The sequence below is a fragment of the Calonectris borealis genome, chromosome 1 (genome assembly GCF_964195595.1).
Source record: "Calonectris borealis chromosome 1, bCalBor7.hap1.2, whole genome shotgun sequence".
Taxonomy (NCBI): Eukaryota; Metazoa; Chordata; class Aves; order Procellariiformes; family Procellariidae; genus Calonectris; species Calonectris borealis.
The window spans coordinates 76,575,073-76,593,695 of record NC_134312.1 but is presented as its reverse complement, the minus strand read 5'-3'; the positions used below and the strand labels follow the sequence as shown (position 1 = coordinate 76,593,695).

Here is an 18,623-nt window from a genome sequence, read left to right as displayed (position 1 = left end):
GGTCCCAAATCTTCTGCTGCTCCTGGGGAGGGGAAACCATCACAGCATCTGGAGAGCAAAGAGGTAGAAACTTCCAGCAAAGGCAAGACACTTGCATGGTGATGCCAGCAGATTGAAAGTCTCCAAACACACATCCAGCAGAACATGGCTGCCAGCCAACATCGGACTTCTAACAATGTTTTTACAGCCACGACCGACTCAAATCCAGCTGAAGCGCAGGGCCAGCTGGAGTGTAATCCCAGCAACTCTGATAAGCAGCAATAAAACTGAAGAAATGTGGCCAGGATGGGAGACAATAGGTGATAACTGCTCCTGGAGCTAGCAGACCTCTGATTAAAAACCCAGAGAATAAATGCTTTTGGCACTGGAGTTTAGGGTTCCTGACAAACAGGGAACAACACCCACTTCTTTCCAGGTCCACGCGAGACCCCGGGCAGCCTGTGAATCCCAGAGAGAGCTCACACACGGTGATTTACTGTGGGAAGGGTCGGAGATCCAAGACAAGGCGCTCCAAAGGCTATGGAGAGGGAAAGGGAGGAAGAGAAGGGAAATAACATTTCAAATGAGACACCAGCCCTTATGTACTGCGGGCCTGCAGCGCGGCTAGGGATGCAGGACAGCGCTAGGGAGCAGCAATGACCAAAGCCAGGAGAGCCCCGAGCCCTTGGCAGCTGCACACCGTTGGTCCCAGGCAGCAGTGGAGGTGCTTGCTGTCCTCTCCAAAGCCCAATGTCTCTGCTAGCAAACCTGTGCATGCAAGGTGGGCACCTTCTTGGGTTTTTAAACGTTGCGAGGAACAGCAGCCACCACTGACCATCTCAGCTGGCCCCGGGGTGGCGCAGGGAACACGTGAGCAACAGCTGCACGTGGTGTGTGGGGAACAGAAGGAGGATCCAGCCCATCTGCCCCAGAAAGCATAGAGAAAAACGCAACAAGTCCCAGCCGGAGTGGAGAGACAGCCTTATGAAGCATAAAGACAGCAGTCGAGAGAAGCCCAGTACAGCTGTGGGACAGAAGCTGACATAGGTAGACTTTCAGGGGCCCTGGACAAGTGAACAAATAAGTGGCCAGAGCCTTATGTAGATGCATCATAGAAGGAAGGTATGCTTGCTTCTCTGGCAGGCTAACACACACCACCTCAGAGAGGACGGTACAAGCAAATATGACGCTCCTCATCCAGTGATAAGACAAGGATGAGGGGTTCAGAGACAAGAGTGGTTGGAGGGCAGCAAGCCAAGACGAAGGATGCAGCATACTAGTAGACGCAGGTCTTGGCAAGCGTTTGTACAGAGTATGAAACAGAGCAACCACATGAGTCAGAAGGAGAGACCCAGCAAGCAGCTGGGACCTCAGAGGTGGTGTTACGGGACGAGCACATCCCAGCCGCAGGGTGCACGGCTGAAGTGCAGATGAAGCAACTCGACCCAGCTCTCCAGATGAAGAGCCAGCTGGAATTTAGGATGCTAAATCATGCTAGGTCATACTGTAATATCCAAACAAAGTAGACAAGGGACAACCGTTCCCAAGATAAGACTGCCAGCTCTGACACGTGCTAGGCTACTTGGATCAAATCAGTCTAGACCGAATGCAAAATGCCGCTCCTTGAAGTCAACAAAACTGGGCCATTTCCAAGGGGTAACGCAACAGATAGACTATATTGTTGAATGCGTTTTCACATAAACTTGCCCCGGTAATCTGAAAGCTCTTGGCAGTTTCTCTGCACATTGCCATAGACCTGCTGAATCAGATTAACTGCACATGCACAGCACAGCTGCATCACGCAGGTATGGCAAGTCCAGTGGGCCTCAAACCGGAGCATTGGCACTGCTTGAGCCCATCATATGTCACAGAACAGCTCCAGTGGTCACTTCAGTTTTATTTCTTGGATAATCAAAATATACTTCATTACTCTGCCACAGTCCATACGTTAACTCCAAAGCTACTGTCTTTAAAATGTGGAAAGCCTCCCTGAATCTAAATAGTGGTTCAGACTGTGTTAAGTGATGGCTATCCTTTAAAAGATACCAAATAAATGGATGTCTATACAAGCAGAAGCAGCATGACATTCTTCCAACTCCTGCTGGAAGCCGTATACAGCATAATTTTAATGACATTTGAAATAAAAGCCTAAAGGAGCTGTTGTGTAAGGTATCAAGCAAAAAACCAGCAGATATGTAGATAGTAGACATCAGTGATGCCGTGAGTTAGATTACTCACCCAGAGGAGGAGACTTAGTGCTGATCTCCACTGTCACTCTTGAGCAAGTACCACTGATCCATATAAACTTCTGACACTGAAAAGAGAGAAATAAAGAATTTAATTCATCACTACAAAGTCTGAGGTGACTTAACAGTGATATCTTATAAATCATCAAGTGACACAGGATACAGGAAGCACAGTGGATGACGTACAAAACAGCATTAAAAAAAAGCCAATACCAAGAGATTAAAGGATGACAACTGATGTACAAAGGGGAAATGAGCTTGTTTATTCCAAATAATTCCCAGCAACATTCTCTCTCAGTATTTCTACATTACACAGTTGGCCTGTGCCTGCCCTCCACCTCCCCAGCTGATCACACATGTATAACACAAAACAAAGAGGGTGAATGATGCCTTGCAAAGCTTCCTTCTCACTATTGCGACCTCCAAAAACCCCAACCAAACACCTCAGGGCACTGAAAGTCTAGAGATCAAAGCATGAAGTGAAGCCAGTGGAAGTCAGAGCAGCCCATAGCACTAAACCAACCCTACAGCTCGTTCCCAACAGCTATTCCTGAGTCTCTTTACTATGACTATTTTGGGAAATCAAAGATGTTCTCTGTTACTGTGGTTTGACAGAAAGTTTTAGTCATGGATACTCCCATCTCCAGATTGTGGCCAAAATAAGAGCTATTTGGTGTGGGAAGCTTGACAAAATTGTTCCGGGAGAAGGTTCTGGGTAAACTTTGAATTTGAAATGCAAAAGGGAAGTTTGGGGAATAAAACTCCAGACCAATAACAAAAAACTTCCAAACCTAGGCAATTACATGAGCTTCCATTAGAAGAGACTTAAGAATCAGTAACTCATACACAAGTGCTCAGTGAAATATGGCTGGTAGAAGGATTGAAACAACCAGGAACAGTCCAGTGTACCCCCACCTGGGACACTGTGCCGGCATGCTGAGATGCTGCTTTCCGAACAAAAATCACGCCAAGAGCAAGAACAGATCTTGCCAAATTGACAGAAGTTTAGGACAAGCAAGCAACATGATTAGAAAGCATGGAATCAGCTCAAAAAAACTGTAAGGCTAAAAAGACACAGACTAACCAGTTGTCAGCTTGGGGCAACAAAGACCAACTGCAAATATCCAGAAGGTGTAAACTAGAACAGAGAGAATTCAGCCCCTGCATGACTGGGAGATAAGCACCAAAAAAAAAAAAAAAAAAAGCATTTTCAGGTCTAGATACTAAAAAGCCGTAATAGATGGTCTCAGGGCACACAAATGATTGGGTGCTCACTGCTTCTCAGAGCAGTTTTTTAGACTAGATTTAACAAAAACACCAGAGAAAAAAAATTACACAGAACACAAATGACAGGGACATAGGAGCCTCTGCAAGCAGACTCTGTCATAGAACGGGGGCTTCGGGCTATTGCAACAGAATAATTGTGTACTGAGCCCTGTGCAACCCAGGAAAAAAACATCCGTCAGATGGAAAAAGAGACAAAATGTGGTAGGCGGAGAAAAAAAATATTTGAGGTTTCTATAAAGGGTACTGCAGAACGTCATGTATGAAACTACAAAGCCAGGGAAAAAAAGTTAGTTAACTGCGTTATTTTAAGTCTGCTTGAAGTAATACCAAGGGCTGAAATGGAAAACCTATAATTAGACGGAGCTTCTCCCCTTCATTCCAAATACTCGACTCCAGCTGAGCCAGGCAAGGCTCACAAACTGACAGGATCTTTGGGATTCCCACTGCCCGGGCTGCCAGGACGCGCAGGCAGCAGTCGGGCAGAGGGGAAGGAGATGCGGAGCGCGGCGGCTGTGGGATTTTGACGCTAGGCCCTGCTGCGTGGCACTGGCCGGCCGGCCAGCCGCCTGCTGTCACAGCTGCTCTACCCCTCTTGACACCCGCTTCACAGGCAGTCAACAGCCTTGCCCCAATTTACTCATCGTCTCCTCCACCGCAGAAAGCATTTCCAGTGCAGCGAAGTCCTGCCTTTTCAGAACGAAGCTCCCTCCCGGCCCTGCCAGGTCTGTCTCCCTCCATCGATGGTGTCTTTAAGGACGGGAGAGTCACGCTCCCCGTGAGTGCAGATCTCCGACTGATTTGCTCTTCCCGGCGTGGGGCGCCGGCAGCACCACAGCTATTCCCGAGCCTCTCTACCATGACTATTTTGGTAAATCAAAGATGTTCTTTGTTACTGTGGTTTGACAGAAAGTTTAGTCATTTCCTTCTCAGCAGAGTCAGAGTTACACATACACAGCCCACACCTCGGGCGGGCTTACGGCCGCTCGCTATCTCATGAGGAAGGGAACACTTGCATGCGTTTCTCAAAAGTGAACTAACTGCCTGAGACCCTACCTTGAGAGCTGTCAACACAAGGACTCTGTTTGTTTCAAAGGCTGCTAGGGAAGTGGTCTACATTCCCCTTCTCCCCCGCTTCCTTCCTTCCTCAAACTCAATTTAATTTTTACTAATGAACTTCCCCAGAAATCTGACTCCCTCTAATCCTACAGCTAAGGAAACCTCTCTTGCACACCCTCACGTCTGAAGATGGTTTTCAAAAGTATCTCCCATAGGGGCTGGCTGTGACGTTCACCCCAGTATTTCTCCTGGCTGAACAGGGCACAGGACATAGGGATCCAAGGGCCTTTACCCTGTGACCTGCATTAGGATGGCAGGAAGGCTGGCAGCCCCCGGGAGAAATCTGGAGCTCAGAGACGCTGGGTGAAAACTGGGACTCGTTGGACTTCTGCGAAAGGGTGGAGTTCTTCTGGTTTAGCTGGAAGGGTAAATTATCATCCAAGAACAGCAACTGAGGGAATAGCTGCATGATATACCAAGGGAAGAGCTGCATGTGTGACTTATCATCACACATGATAAACGTGCCACAAAGCCCCAACCAGAGGGCACACGGGCAGGCAGGCATCTGGGGGATGGGAGTCCTCCAGCCTGGACAGCAAGAGCTAAGCTCTCTGCAGACACCAAGTTCAATGAAGGCGCAGTTTCAGTATCGAAAAAACAACCTCCCAGAAAACCACACTCATAATCAAAAGCCAATTTTTAGGAATGATCATTTAAGAAGTGCGGGACTAGGCAAATCAGGTGAGACAAAAGTTAATTGCGATTTTGCTTTCATACAGAGAACAACGTAAATACAGATGCCCTGGAGGAACCAGTACCCCAGGAAAAAACAGTACTGCAAGACGAATATAAAACAAGAGAGAAGTGCAAGATATAAATTTTTTTTGTCCTTTCCAGACCATAATCTCTTAACCAGGAAGAAAACACAAATCCTATTCCTACAATCTTGCATGTTCAGCAATAATATTTTACCTTGCCAATCAAGGGTTTTCTACAATAGCCACCCATTTCTTTTTCAAATTAAAGGAGCACAATTGCATGCAATTACATGTGTATGAATTTAAACAGGACACAACCCCATGCCTAAAGATCTGAAAAATTCTCACGTTGCATTGCATTTAGGGGCATGGCTTACCAGGAAAGCAGCACCACCATTTCTTTTCTTTGTGCCTACTAGAAGGTTTGTTTCAGGAACATTTTTGGAAGAATGCAAGAGTACTACAAGCAAATAATCTGGTTTATGTCTGTTCTTTACTAGATAAAGATCTGCTTTGCCTAATCATTTGTGATCAAGAAAAGAAGGGCTTTCGTTACAAGACCTGAGAGAGACCCTCCTCTCTACTAAAAGCAAAAATGACTCTGTAACACGGGACTCAAGTAGTTCACAGCCCAATTCAAATTACTCTTCCTTCCCACACACTTGCTTCATGTCTACATGTTTGTGCTTTAATTAAAAGCTACTATGACATTCTTCCTATATTTTTAAAAGAAAATGGGGCGATACATTCCATAAGCAACAGGACTTGAAGTTTGTATTTAAGTATCTCCCACCACTCCTTCCAACCCCAAATCACTCCACGAGCTAAGCCTCCTACACACATACACATGCCTGAATCAAATGTGCGGGCCAGCCCTGCTCAAGATTACCAGGTTTTGTAATTGGACTGTTTACACCTTGAGAACATGGTCAGACTGGTGGGCAAGTCATTCGGGCAATGGACTTGGGACTTTCAGCACCAAGAAATCACACAGGGAGGAGGGACCTGGGCAGAAGGGCTGCGGCTGCTGAGGACAGCATCAGCCAGACAGCAAAGCTCTGCCTGCCGCAGGGGACTACTAAAGAAGGCAACTATAGTTTCCCAGACAGTGAGTGTTTCTTGAAATCCATGATGAAGGTGGTCATGCCCTGCGACCGGAGCTGACGCTGCCTGTAACACTGACAGCAGGCATGGTTGCCTCTCCAGGAAACGTCTGACAAGAGCCGGTGCTTCCCTGGTGGTCAGCAGCTCCGCGCCCATCCCGACACCTCATCCCTTCCCAGCGAGGATGCGAAAGCCTCTGCTTTCTCAAGGTAGTATCGCTTGGATCTCTTCTGACAGCCACCCCTTTCTGCAGCTTGGCTGCCAGGAGAAGAGGTGGCAAGAGGCCTCCTCTGCCGAGAAGCCTCCTCTGCCCAGCCCTTGTCTGCCACATGCGTTCCTCGGGGCAACAAAACATGAGCGAGTGCTCAGCTTCTCCAGGGACCCTCCACCCGCGGCCAAGAGGCCTCTTCCCGAAAGCCCAGCCGCACTTGCAGGAGCTCGGCCAAGCCCTGGTTTCACGCAGGCGTACACGGAGGCTCCCACGCAGGCGCAGCTCCTTCTTGTCGAGGCATGCACAGGCGTCTCTGCAATCTCATTATTCCTGCAGATCTATACATATTAGAACTTACTTTTGTAGAACTTGGCCATACACTTTCACCTTTTCCAATGGTAATACCTAGCTCACGCTGGGCAGTACAAAGCATCATCTTTCTTTAAAATTTTTTTTAAAGCTTACATTGAGAAGATTCTTGCTTGAGAAGCATATTTGATGTTTGCGTACTCTGCCCTTAGCCTGTGTTAACAGGCTATTTTTCCTTTTAAATTTTTTTTCTCTTTAAAGAATGAATCAGTAGCTACTAGATATAACTTCACTCAAAAATTTATGAAGGAAAATTAATAACGTATATTTCCAAGGAAGTAACCAATGCAGGCTGATTGTGTCCAGTTATCTTGCCTTGGAAAGGTGGGCAGAGGATTTAAAGCTAAGAAGCAAAGCAATGAAGAAACACTAATAGTTTGAATGATTTGGGGACCTAATTAATGATTTTCCATGGAAAAAGTCATTGCTACATGTCTTCTATTTTGGTACACTAATGGCACAATTTTTTGTAAAAGGCCTTTGGGCAAAGGCTGGTTTGAACCCAAATGGAAGTAATCAGGGCTGCAGTTTGAATAATTCCCCCACATTTGTATACATCATCTATCCACACCAAGTATCACCCACCAACACCCAATCTCTCTCGCATTTAAATCACCCTGTCCCCAGATACATTTTTTCAGCTGCTGCAGACCATGTAACAGATCTCTTATTTACAATGGGACAGGCTAGCTGCACTTAGACAAACACATAGAACACAGATGCTTTAGCCCTTATCTTTATTTTTGGTTTCTAGAAGGCTGTACATCTTTTGACACAGACAAAAACCACATAGCATCCACATTAACAAACCAATCTGGTTTTGGATATTACTATACCCGCAGCTGAAACCCGAAACAGTACTGGTCCATCCTGCGAGTGCCAGCCTTGAGCTTAAAAACCAAGTTTTGATCCAAAACCAAGGGGTCTGGCACCCACAGAAACCCAAAGTGACAACTAAAGGGACCTGAGCAAAACTAACCACATCATTAACTCCAGTGACCCAAAGAGCTGATATCTCATACAACAACATTGCTTACCACAAAACAGTACATTTGAACAACGTACAAGCACAAATGTCATGAATCAACATACCAGCATTGGAGGATACAGACAACGCAGCCAGTTGCCACAGCAAAGAAACACTTTCTGGCAGCGTAATAAAATATTATAAATAATCTCCTGAGTCAGAGAAGAGTAACATCAGACAGACCATTTAATGAAGTACTCGTAAGATCACTAGCAAGAACAAACTGCAGAAGGTTTAAATAAAAGCTTTCAAATCACTAACTTATCAGAGTTTAAGTGAAACTAGACATGATTTATGCAAGGAAAAAAATTTATGACTAATCTATGACTAATTTTGTATTAATCACTGACTGAGTCCATCTCTGAATTGGAGCGCCCCTCCATACAGTTTGTGTCAGTTACTGCTTTGTTTTTATGCTACAAGCCAAAGCAACAGGTTATATGCAGCTTATCGCCTGTGAAAATGCCAGTGTCAGTTGATGGAAGATGCAGAAGTGACTGGAAGACATGGAGGATTATTTTATGAACTTAATTGAAGATCTCATGCCCCCAGCGCCCACGTTATGGAAGCAATGTGATAAGAAGTCTGTGCAATCAGATATGAGAGAATTAAATCTCCTGGAAGACATTTTCCATAGCAAAAATTTGATACCACCAAATACTGGTCTTGTCAGTATTCTGCCTCTTTCATAGTTATGTCAAGTTTGCTGACACCAAGGTGACTAAAGCCACTGATCTTGTTAATCACATGGCAACCTGGAGCACACAGGGTGGACGGCCATCTTCAGGCATCACTTCTGTCCTTGTGTAAATACCAATAAGCAGTTGGTGTCTCAAGCAGCCCTCGTTCTGGAAGCCAAGAGGCTGCAAGAGTTTTGTTAGAGGAGACTGCTTTTTTAGGGTGAGATGATCATAATGGGCTCTAACACTGCTATCACTAAACTAACATGAAAAGATTATCAAAATGTTTTCTCTCTCATAGACACCAGTTTGGTCTTATTCTTCTACACAGGCAAAAGAGCCAAGAAAAGCCTCCATGTGCCTCTTGGTTGGAGGTTTATGGGACACCTTCAACCTTGGCATGCTCCGTCAAATGCAAAAGGCGCTGCTCTCTCAGTGTTGTTCATCTTCTTAATCTGACTGTTGCCACACACTGGTTTCTGTCTTCCTTACCAACTCTACTAGAAATAAGCACAAGACATTCCTTTACAAAAAGGGATCAGGCTCACACATAAGGTTTGCCATAACATTTTCCAGGAAGATGCCTGCCCTTCAATTATCCTGAATTGTTATGGGCATCCTTCACTTTGAAGTTCAGTCACAGCAATACTTTTGCCACTCCTAGAAGGAACTTAAATAGCTCCAACACCACACACTTATAAAATCATGTTAGTGAGGCACACACATCCAAACTCTGTGTTTCCAGAGGTGAGAAGTGAGGTGGAAGCTACGCAAACAGCAAAAACCAAAAGCACTTATCAGGAACAGGAACAAAATACATTATTATTTTTTGTTGCTGTTGTTAAGAAGAGGCAGCCAAAAGATTTCATTTAAAAAAACTCGAAATTAAGATCAACATAACTAGATGATTTGCCAGCTTCACAAGTAAAAGTTTTATGCATTTATTTTGCTATTTCTCCATGCAGAGACTTCAGTTGTTTCAGCCCTTTTAAGTTGGTTACGTGCTAATATACATGCACACAACAGGATTCAGCTGTCGTGTTTTCATATGCACTGCAAATAATCCTGAAAATACCATTTCTACTAATCACATTGTTCCACACAGTTTTAAAGCACATGATTGCAGAATAAAACCCTCACCACATATTTTTGGCCTGGATTCTAAAGGAAATTAAGTTTATGTGGTAGTGTTGTTTGTCACTCCTCACCCTATTAAATTTTCAACTAGCTAGTCAATTTTGCCCACATTTGGCAGAAGGCAAAGAGATCCGAGTAGGTGTCACATTCTTACATCTTTGGGAGAAATTAGTATGTAGGTAGAGGAGATGCATCCAAATTAGCCTCTCACAGAGTCAAACTCTGCTGCAAGAAGTCAACAATTCCCTGCTTGCTTTGGCCCAGCAGCCACTCTGTCAGCATCTGCATGTGGGCATCCAGGGCACATGGTGGACTCCTGTGTCGCCAACATGAGAGGCACTGGAGAGAAACCACGGACCAAGCCAAAAGGGAGGGAAAAGATAATTTGGAGACAAGGAACAGTGAAAATGAAGCAGTCCAAAGAGAAGAATCACAGGTCATGGTGGACAGAAGGCCAACGCACTTGGGGAAACAAAATCGTAAAGAACTAGGTTTTGTCAACTCTGCTACCTGAGGGATAGTTGGTGGCAGCTGTTTGCCATCTCCGTACCTACAAGCACAATAATGTCCTTTCCCTGCCCTCCTTCCATCCCCTGGAAAGCCCACAACACACCATACTCCCATCACATCCTGGGCTAGTTGTTTACAAGCTGTGTTTCATTTTCAGATACCCACAAATAATGCTGGATGCTACTCGGTCCACAAATGGACCATGCCTTCACCTGGTCGATGGAACAGGAGCAGCAACCGTGCTCACGCTTGGGAAAGAGCCGGGGCAGACTAGACCCACCTCAATCCACCTGCGTCACAGCTGCAACAGAAAGCAAGATCCCTCTCCAGAATGTCACCTATGAATTGCAGCCACCTTCCTCTTCATCCTGGAAAGGAGAAATGCACACCGCATCCTACAAAGCTCTTGCTAGGGAAAGGAAGCAACCCAGAGGCACTACTGAAAGACAACCAAACAATACCGCCTGTAAGGAGTACAAAGGGAACAACAGCTTACGAGCCGAATCAAGATAACTTGCAACCTATGTGGGTTGTTTTTGCCCAAGGAGCTCTCAGTATCATAAACCCGGACAGCTATTAGGGGATGAGAAGTATGATCAAATTATCCCTACTTCAGAAGAAAGGGAGGGCTGAAGGCCAGAAACAAGCAATGACTACCCTGAGGGGCACCAAGCAGCCAGGACAGGCAAGGGGAGCATGCTGCAGAGCCAGGATGGACGTCTACCCCCAGGCAGGGCTGAGCAGCCCCAGGGCAAGTCCCACAGCCACCAGTGGCAAGTAAGGCTCACCCCACTCCCTCTCTGCGCCTAGCAGCTAGCAGATAGAAAGCAGGAGGTTTTATTTGTACTAGTTCTTAGAAACGAACACTTCTGCACCATGAAAGCAGAATGCAAATATCTCCTCCCCACACCCCCACAAGCCTTTCTGGCTTAGTTTGATTTTATTCAAGAATCTTCTTTATTATCAACCTACTACAGCACTTTATTTAAGGAGTAAGTAAGGATGCTGTCACCAGCATTAAATACCCTTTCACCTAACAATTACAGGGCATTATCCTCAGAGGAAAAACTTCATTAGCTTTCAGTCTCTCTCCTACTTTAAAGAGGTCAGTGTCTTGCAACAACAGAAGAAACAGTTCTTCTCTCAGGGAAAATACCAAGGGTGCTGTTCAAGACACAGAAAAGATGCAGGCAGAGCACAAGACTCATGGGATAAACGAGATGCAAAATCATTGTCCCCTTCTAAACCATCACTTCAAGTTCAGACCAATTACGCAACAATCCAAAAAGTCACCAGCAGCGGCTCTCTCCATCCCGTTCATGGTCTTAATATGCAAACCATGTCTGTGATGGCAGCCCATTTGTCAGAGGGCACTTTATCCAGCCCTCAGACTGAAGCCCTGTGTGACCACAGCTGGCAGGCTCTGTGGGAAGCAGGGCTGGACAGCCACAACAGCCCGAACAGCTCCATCACTGCAGCAAACGCCCCGGATCAAGAGCAGCACGTGTCCTGATGGCAGCGTGGAGAAGACGCTGGTCCAGTCAGGAGCACTGGATCTGTCCTGTGATGAGATGCTCTCTCTCCAGCTGCAATAGTCTGACTCCTCTTATTAAGAGCAGCGTGCTGGCATCTATAGCCCAGGGCTCTGAGCCAAGCACTGCACTGCAGTGTGTCAAGAGCAAGGTGGCAAGGTTTATGGAATAGAGCTTCAAAACACTGGGGCTGGGAACAAGACAGAGCCTGAGCATAAAAATAAAGGTATCCAACAAAAACAACAAGCCTTAAATGACAATGAATTATGACCGACAAATGCATCGTAGCAGAGCCTGAAACAGAGCCGGGTGGGGATATCTGACCCCAGAAAGCAGTATCTTCACTTACGAGCTTTCCACTCAACTTGGTCCTATTAACTCTCCTATTTCACCCACCCAGTTTTCACCCGCATGGAAGAACAAGCAGCCCTAGCCACCATAGCAGCCAAGCAACAACTAGTTCAGTGAAAGCTAGTTTCATATTTCACATGAAATATGAATAAATAAATATTTCATATTTAATTGGTTGGTTGGTTTGTGGAAGGGAGGTTGTTTGTTTTTTTAAGGAAGGAGGCAAACTTTGCTTAGACTCCAACACGTAAGTCAGATGTGAAAGAACTACTTACAAGATGCTGGGGGCAAACAAGTGCACCATTAAGTATCTGTTGCGTTGTATCTTCATTTAGAAATCACCTAATAACCATCTTTCCCATGGGGGACAGTTAATATTAGAAGCCACATCCTACACAAGGATGTCTCTATTAAACATCCTACATAAGGACGTTCCTAGAATCCAGTAATTTAGCTAAACAGATTTTTAACTGCTGTGTAAAATTTGGGCCACAGCAAAAAGACTTCAACATAACTCAATCTGATTATTTTCCACCACATAAACTGGGGAAAGGACCATCGTCAGGAGCATATTCTGACAGGTGGTGGAGCACGGGGAGACCTCATCCCCTGCGCAGAAGGGCTGGGCAAAACCTAAGCCTTCCACTGGAAGACTGCAGAGTCCCTCCCCTCAAGCCATACCTAGGAGCACGCATTGCTGTCCCATGAGGGAGATGGTGGAAGCAATGGAAATAGGAGAAGCAGACGAGGTCTTTTCAGAGAAAGTCACCATCAGACCTCTCACCTTCTGCAATCCAACCCATCCCCATTACTGTGATTTACAGTGAGCCCCCTCCACAAACAATATGAGAGATTGCTTCAATGATGGTGTCAAGATATAGAGAAAAGGCTTTCAGGTGACAGCATGTTTCTGCCTCCGTTCCCCTTACCCTGAAATATCCCCTAAGAATCCTATAAATTTGTGCAGGGGAAAAATAGTCTCCCATACTTGACCGAATAGCAAAATACAGCTTTACCTACAGGGCAAGTCATCACTTGCAAAAACATTGGGTTTTATGGGGTAGAGTACAAAGGAAAACATAAGAATACAGGCAAGTCGTTCTGAATTTGTACCCAGTACTTTCCAGTGGCTGCCTTAAGTGCTTTTGTGATCGTAAGCAGTCAGTTGTTAAGATTTTCATTAGGAACAGGAGCACTGCCCCAAAAAGAGGCAAAGGCCGTTTTACTTTGATTTCCACAAAAACCCCTAGCTAGTGAGCTCCAACACAATTTTCACTTCCCATTCATTCCTCGTTTACTATCTTGTGCACAGTAAACAGAGTTAACAAGTCCATCATTGAACCATCAGCACCCTGGGGGCTTGTCACTGGGGAAAACATTCTACTGTAACAACCACCAGCACAAGAGCATCACCTCACTGAACAGCCTGGGAGAAGGCAAGCCTTACTCTTACTTTTGTGTAACTTGTCAAGGTAACTCCTTAGGTATAGCACATCTCTAACGCCAGTGAAGACAAGGTCTAGCAGATGTCAAACTTGTAGAGCCCTGAATTTAAAAGAGAATGCAAGTCAAGACGAGCATCCGACAGGACTACATAAAGACAATGCTCTACAGAGGGTGATCTAGATGAACCAGAAGAGCATGAGAAACGAAGTGCAGAAGAGACAGATTGGGAAGAGTTTGTACAAGCTGTATGTGCATTGCTGAACAGCCTGCCGCACGGAGAAGCCAGATAGCTTCTGCAGAGAAACGCGTCTCAAGCATAGGGCTGCCAACACACAACACCACGTTCTTTTTTAATTCAGGATTTTTTTCCCCTTCTTTATGCAAGCTGAGAGATCACCTGCTGCAAGATGAAATTATTAACGCAGCTTAGTGCAGGTCCTGCCAGACTCATTAAACCACAGTAACCCTCACACACATGGCAGCAGTGCAGCTGGGGATAATGCATTTCCCCTTCCTGCTTGCATCACCAATTCTTACTCATTAGGGCAGTTGTTATAATCTTTATATAGAACTCCTTTATGTAGCCTAATTTGCCAAGAAGTAATCACTCTCCTCTTCCCCTGGTAATACAAATGAGACAGAGCTGTAAAGTGATTCCATTTGCCATTTATTCCATGGCTCTCCTTTCCAAAAGTTTCTTTCAGATGTTCTGTATGAAGCCAGATACGTTGGGTCATTAGAAAACGTCTCAGAGATACACAATGTTTCATCAAGTTTTGTGTGGAAAAGATGAGTAACTTAAGAAGCTTTACATCTTTGAGTTTACTTGGCATTTCTTGCCAAAAGAAATCCATGAACTTCCTTCCTTAAAAAAATTTTAAAAAGCCCAGAAAGCACTGAAGAATTCAACTCTCCATTCAGAGCAGGGTAAATGGAGCTTATCCGATGCTCAGGAAGAGTCGCATCCCTGTAAAACAAGGACAGGAAAGGAGAGCACGACAGACACCCTCTTACAGACCCGTACCACACGCAGGAGGACAGCGATGCAGATCTCGGTCTGCCCTGGCTCGCTTCGCACCCGGAGTCGCAGCAATGCTATCTGGTAATTACGCTGCAGTGTGGTCTGGCAAGCCACAGGCTTCTGGCTGCAGGTTCGGGGCTTTGCTGCCAGCTCATTCGGGGGCTCCAGCACATCTCCTTACCATATTGTCTCAGGCTTCCCTCAGGGAAAACAAGAAAAGACAGCCTAAACCCAGAGCTGTTACTCTATGCTAAGGCTGCGGTCCTGTGCATGCAAGCCAAACTTTAAAGGCCAATCTCACTGCTTTTTCAGCATTTTGTTGGACAATAAGTATTCCGGATGCCGAAAAGGTCACTGCTGAAATAATCGCTGTCCTGCACTGACTACCACTCCCTACAAGTGAGTCGAAAATAGGGAATACAGATTTGTACCCAGCCTTCCCTGTATTCAAGAGTGTTCATGACAGATTATTTTGCTTCTGGCCGAGTCCTAGTCCTTGCTGAGCCCTCAAAATTTCTGTAAACGCTCACCAAGGAAGGGAAAACGAATTATTGGCTTGCAGCACCTCATTACATGCAAACCTCATTGCTTTAGCTGTTTAAAACCATCCACCCCAAGCAAAGGAAAAGGCTGTAGTTACAAACTCTGAACCGCAAAAATAGTACTATTTAAGACAAAAAGGAGAAAATTGTTTTAAAAGAGTAGATCAATTCAGACAGTCCTTATTTGCAAAGACCTTCTTCTACATACCTCTACGCTTCTGTGTTTCCAAACAGCCTTCCCATACTGCAGTGAGTTTTGTGTAATTACTAGGTAGGTACAGAGAAACTTAATTGTACTGTATTAACAATTAAGGTTTTTACTTCCTATCCAAGGGCTCTACTACTTTTAATTAAAATTGCACATTGTAACATTGTTAAGACTATGTAAATCCATACCGTGAAGTCAGCTCTAATAAATGCACAGGTAATCTTTGAGCCTCCATACAAGGATGCTGATACAGAGTCAAAAATAAGCTTTGTTACTACAGAAAACAAACAAACAAATACACAAGGGTCCAGGAAATGGTTTTGAAGGTTGAACTTCGCATAATCCATCCTCAGTGTCTTTTCAAAGCCACTACAAGTCTCTTCAACTCCTTGTGTTATTTGGAGCGCTTTACAACAATGTTTTCCATCAGATTTGCAGCAGATTGAGGATTGCAGCTGGGATTTCCCATATGACAACTGTGCAAACCAAAGCCAAAAAGAGGCAAGACCCAACGGTGCTGCAATGTCAAGAAAGTGAGAGCATCGAACAAGATCAACGGGAGAGTCTGCTAACCCAGGCTAACACCGAGTATTTTTTCTGTCTGAACACAAAGGAGCCGGTTTTGATTCTTGATTCAAAGGGCACTTTTTACAGGGTTATAGCACTGACTTAATGGAGCACTGCCTGAATATGCATTTCCTCGAGCCAACGCTGGATTATTCCCCAGAAAGTCAAGTTCTGATGCTCGTACTTGCACATCATGAAAGCAGAGGGAGAAGGTGCCAGGGTAGGGCTAAACCAATTTTGAATGTTTTCTGAATCCTTTCATGTTGGTCACGGATCCTTTACAGTCAGAGCTGTGAAGACGCAGTCTAGTCATGAACCCCGAGGGAGAACGATCCAGACATACATGTACCCACTGATTCAGGAGCTGGAGCCATTTGCTCCCCTAAGCAGCTGCAATTAGCCCCGAAACGGTCCGAAGGGGCAGGGTGGGGTGGGAAAAGGGAGGAAAATCGAAGGAAGAGAGAGGGGCCGTGTGGCCACCTGCAAGCCCTCCCCGAGGAGGCTGCCTGGGCTGGAGGGAGAGGCTCTCCCTGCTGCACAGCCATCCTGCTGCTCTCCGGCTCCAGCCTGCTCGGCCAGGGAGGGAGAAGGGCCGCACGGCAGTCAGGCACATCTGGCAAGCAGCTCCCAGGGGTGGCTGCCAGCTCCGGTGGGGTGAGATTGCTCCAGGCCAGACGGGGCAGCAGGGACCTCTGCCACAATCCCTAGCCAGTTGTCCCTCCGGCTTTGCTCGGTCTAAATTCGATGGGTCTGATCATCCAGGTGAGCGCCTACGTCAACACAAACTTAAAGGCCCATGCGGCGTTATAGCTGTGGTGGCTGGGAACTAATTTTGGCAAAGCGTGGGGCTTTCTGGAAAGCAGAGCCAGGAAAATGACAAATAAAGGCCCATATGATTTGTCTCACTGGTCCTCCCAGTACCCATTTCATTACATCACTATTTTCCTAACTAATAAAGGTCAAACTATAATTTTCATTATTTTAGATGTATAGTTTCTCTCAAATGAAAGGCATTCTTACGCCAGGAAGAAGCAAAAAGGAGATTTATTTGCCCTACAGATACTGTAGCAAACTCAGTTCAGAAAGAAAAAAAAAGAAACGTTTATTTCCCTAGTCTTTTTAAAAAGTGAGAAAACAGCGAACAAGAAGCCAAGATTATTAGCAGACAGAAGAAAAAAAAAGAAGACAAAAAGCAATAAGAGCCTTTATTCCCAAGAGCTCCTTCGAAATAACTTAGGAGACTCCAAGCGATGCGGCTGCACTTCCTGTGACCTGCAGCGTTCAGTTTGGGAACAGGAGGAAGGTCACCGCCTTGGAACAGCTCAGTACACCCACACTGCGCGTGCAGAGCACGCAACTCAGAAACGCGTTACACCGGGGCAGACAGATGAACTGAAAGATACTGCGAGAAGATCCTTTCTCACGGCGCAGGAATGAAGGACTGCTGGTCTACAGAGCAGTCCTGCAACGGGCACCCGCTCAAGCTCGTACACGGTAGCAGGCTTCCCTCAGGACTCCTTCAGAGCAGAGTCTGCAGCAGCAACAGGAGACAGAAAAGCACACTCACAACACACAGTTGAGAGAACACCAACCAGATAACATGCACGTGCTGTCCTTGCTCCCAGCTTCAGGCAGGCTGGGCATTTGTAAGAGTGGTATTACTAAGTAGTAAATTCAGCTCGTGATGAACCACACTGTATTAGCATGCTTCTTGCCATAAAAAGCATTTGGAAATGATACAAGCAGCTATACACACAACAGTTTTCACAATGCACACACAGCCCAAGGAACATCACTTGATGTATTATTGATAGGCAGCCACTTCTGAGGCAAGACAGACTTTGAACAGTATGCAGCAGGAGGGTAAGGTAGAGGGACAGAAAATGACAGAACATGAATGCTAAACTGCTGCAGGACTTAGATAAACGGACTGACTAGCACAGTTTGTCTACATTGAAAATTAAGTCAAGCGTTGCCCCTAACTTGACCTCCCATCTGCATCTTTAATTCGAGCACGGCACTTTTAACTTGAGTTGGCAGGAGAAACAGGCAAAAGTTTTATTAAGCACATTTAAGCAACACCTATACACCAGTGCAAGCAAGCAACACTCAGGGATCCCTAAGCCCTCCAAGTTTTCCCCGCTATTTTCCCTCTGCCATGCACGCAGGTGCACAGGAACAACACCCTTGTACCCTGTGGACAAACTCAGAAAGCAACTGAACTTCTTTTATATATATAATATATAAACATTTATATAGATTATATACATATTTATTTTAAAAGTTTAGTGCTATATATAAATATAGCAGAGCATTCAGACCCCTTGGCATCCTGCAAGCACAGATACTGCAATCCAGATTCAGTATGGATTCAAAGGATGCCCAAGATGGCTTGAGCTCAACTCATTCGAGAGGGGTCAGCTCCGCTGGGACCACCTCTCCTCACAAGCTCTTCTTTTCAGCCACTCACCAGGGGAGGGGTGGCGAGAGCACCATTCAGTATTTCAGGCACACAGACCCTTCATCACTAGCAGGAGCCGGCATCGAGCTCAATACAAACACGCAAGACTGCTACAGGCTTAACTCAGTTCT

At 45.5% G+C, this 18,623-nt stretch overlaps 1 protein-coding gene across 5 annotated transcripts in view; it reads right to left on the bottom strand.

Annotated features, from left to right (window-relative positions):
• PPFIBP1 (PPFIB scaffold protein 1) overlaps nucleotides 1-18,623 on the bottom strand; it is a 142,767-nt gene that overhangs the window by 82,599 nt on the left and 41,545 nt on the right. For all 5 annotated transcript variants that reach the window (XM_075161295.1, XM_075161340.1, XM_075161331.1 and 2 more), the window contains exon 2: nucleotides 2,218-2,293. The gene's annotated coding sequence lies outside the window, so the exon portion shown is untranslated. The remainder of the gene's footprint in view (nucleotides 1-2,217; nucleotides 2,294-18,623) is intronic.